The sequence below is a fragment of the Rousettus aegyptiacus genome, unplaced genomic scaffold (genome assembly GCF_014176215.1).
Source record: "Rousettus aegyptiacus isolate mRouAeg1 unplaced genomic scaffold, mRouAeg1.p scaffold_m13_p_6, whole genome shotgun sequence".
NCBI lineage: Eukaryota > Metazoa > Chordata > Mammalia > Chiroptera > Pteropodidae > Rousettus > Rousettus aegyptiacus.
The window spans coordinates 56526529-56529774 of NW_023416309.1; the positions used below are offsets into that span (position 1 = coordinate 56526529).

The window sequence follows — 3246 nt, forward strand, 5'->3', positions numbered from 1 at the left end:
GTTGAATTAATATTCACCATATTCATTTCTCTATGTAGATTAAGGTTTCTGGCCTATATTATTTTCCTTTTCTCCAATGAACTTCTTTGAACATTTCTTGCAAGGCAGGTCTGGTGGCAACAAATTCTCCCAATTTTCGTTTGTCTGAGAAAGTCTTTATTTATTCACTTTGGAATAATAATTTGACAGGGTACAGAATTCTAGGTTGGTGGTTTTTTCTCTCTCAACACTTTAAATATTTCACTGTACTCCCCTTGCTTGCATGAATCTGCAGAGAAGTCGAATGTAATTTTTATCTCTGATCCTCTACAGGTAACATTTTCTCTCCTCTAGTTTCTTTCGGGATTTTTTTTCTTTATCTTGGCTTTTTAGTAGTCTGAACGTGATACGTCCGATAAGCCTGGCTGTAGTCTTTCGGTATTTTCCTGCTCCGAGCTTCCTGGGTTTGTGGTTTGGCGTCTGATATTCATTGTGGGGACATTCTCAGTGATTAATGATGCAAATGTCGCTTCGTTTCTCTCTTTTTCCCCTTTTGGCGCTCCCGGCATGAGTACGCTGCACCTACCGTAGGTGTCTCGGGGAGCCTGCTCTGCTTTTTTTCCTCTTTGATTTTCAGGTTGGGAGGTTCTTATCGTCCTACCCTCCAGCTCAGGGACCCTTTCCTCAGCCGCGTCCATCTGATCAGCCCATCTCAGACACTCTTCATTTCCGTTAGTGGCTTCGATCTCCAGCGTTTCTTTTTGGTTCTTTCTGACGGTTTCCATCTCTGCGGGCACTGCCCATCTGTTCTCGCATGCTGCCTACGGTATCCATTAGAGCTCTGGCATATTAGTCACAGTCGTTTTAAATTCACAGTCTGATCATCCTAGTATCCCTGCCATGTCTGTTCCGATGCTTGCTCCGTCTCTTCAAACTATGTTTTTTTTTTTTTTTGTCTTTTAATATGCCTCATAATTTTTGAATTGATATTCGGACATGATGTACTACTGGGTACAAGTTGCTGCTGTAAACAGGCCGTCGGTAACGAGGCGGAGAGGTGTGGGGCAGGGCCTCCGAGTGAGCCTGTGTTTCCAGAGCATGAACTTTATAAATGTTTCTCAGTTTGTTTTTTTTTTCCCTCTGAGATTGGACAGGAGTTGGGTATGTCCCCTCCTGAAGGTCACTTTGGCTCTGACAAAACCCCGGCCGTTTAGGTTCCGATTAGCTGGTTTCTCCGGAGGGCAGGCCAAGTTAAGGAGAGAGGAATGCTCTGGCACATTTCGGAAGTTCATTTTCCCCTCCCGCTCCCAGAAGCGTGAGGGGTTTTTCTCTGACATATCTTGTGAGCAGCAGGTCGCGTTCCCGGAGGTAAAACTCATGACAACGTGGATCCTCCTGGAGGTTTTAGCTCTCGGACTTGTTCTAACTGAGTCTCTGGCAATTCGTCAACTACAGTTCAGGGTTTCCTGCCACAGCACTGGTTCCCACGGAGGTTTGTGACTATCTGTACCTGCCTGTCTGCCTCTCCATTTAAGGGGCGGCAGTTTGCCCTTCGACCCCACTTCTCTTACAGATCTATGAAGAGTTGCAGCTTGTTCAGTCATCCAGCTTTTCACCTGTTGTTAGGTCAGGGCGGTGACTTCCAAGCTTCTTACTGGAGGTCTTTTAGGTATTTTCTTATATAGCGCTATGTCTTTTTTTAATTGTAGTAAAATTTACGTAAAGAAAATTTACCCTACGGCCATGCCACCCTGAATGTGCCCAGTCTTGTCTGATCTCAGAAGCTAAGCATGGTCGGGCCTGGTTAGTACTTGGATGGGGGACCACCTAGGAAGACCAGGTGCTGCAGGAGTTTCAAAACAAAAAACAAAAAAAAGAAAATTCACCATCCTCACTGTGCAGCTCAGTGGCGCTGAGCGTACTCACACTGCTCTGTGGCCATCGCCGCCATCCATCTAGAACTCTTTACCTTGTAAAACTGAGAGTCTACCCATTAAACAGCAACTCCTCACTGCCCCCACCTCCTACCTCTGGCCGCCACCATTCCTCTGTCTCTCTGAATTCGACTATCCGGGTTCTTTATATGAGGGGAACCATAACATATTTGTCCTTTCGTGCCTGGCTGATTTCTCTTAAGTTTCCTGCGTGTCGCAGCCGGTGTCGGAACTGCGCTCCTTTTGAAGGCTGCGTGATATTCCCTTGTATGTATACATCCTATTCTGTTTACCCAGTCAGTCATCTGGCAAGGAACGTTTGGGTTGATTCCACCTCTGGATAATTGTGAATAATGCTGCTATGGACACGAATATGCAACTACCTGAGACCCTGCTTTCAATTCTTCTGGGAGGACGCCCGCAAGGGGAATTGCTGGATGTGATAGGTTTGTGTTTACTTTTTGAGGAACTGCCATACCGTTTCCCACAGCGTCCGCACCATTTACATTCCCACCGGCAACGCACAAGGGCTCCGAATCCTCTGCCTCCTTGCCAGTACTTGCCATTTCTGTTTTTAAAAAAATGTATAATAGCCATCCTATCGGGTGTGAAGTGGTATTTCACTATGGTCAATTTAGGTTACTTTAGTGACTTTAGATCACTGAGGCACGTCCTGGGAGCCCAGTCCCCCCCAGACTGCCCCCATACACCCGGACGCACCGCCGGCCCCCAGAGCCGGTGTGGACGGAGGGCGCACACTCCTGTCCCCCAGCTTCACCCTGCAGCGGTACAAAGGGGAGGTTCAGAGGCCCAGGTGGACATCGTCACAGGACTGCAGCCCCGTTCCGTCACTAAGGAGAGAGGGCTGGATTTCTGGGTGTCGAGTTCCTCATCCCTGTAAACACGACAGCATTTCTGCTAGTTTCTGCGTCACGCAGAACGGCGGTGTGGACGCTCACAAGTTCGAAGGGTGTGTGCGGCATGGTCTGCCTTGGCAGAAGCCATGGAGCTTATCTAAAATTTACTTAGGGGGTCTCTCGGGAGCCCCCCTCAAATAACTAGGTACTGAGCCTCTCGAAGTGCTCAAGCCGGGGCTGGGAGGCCGCTGTACTAACCGCTGCCAGGGAAAAAGCACCGAGTCTAAACCCAGGACAGAGCCCGCAAGCGGCATCTGGAATTCAAGGGGTTGGGGTCCACCAGACCAGCACTGCCCAAACTGTGACGCGCCTCTGGTCACCAGGGATCTCGTTAATGTGCTGATTCTGATTCAGCAGGCTGGGTGGGGCCTGAGAGTCTGTGTCACTCACAAGCCCCCAAGGGACGCCGATGCCGT

The 3246-nt window shown here is 48.8% G+C and overlaps 1 pseudogene; it reads left to right on the top strand.

The window, feature by feature from the left end:
• Positions 1-1712: 1712 nt before the first annotated feature.
• On the top strand, positions 1713-1831 carry LOC118604825 (annotated as a pseudogene).
• Positions 1832-3246: the final 1415 nt, after the last annotated feature.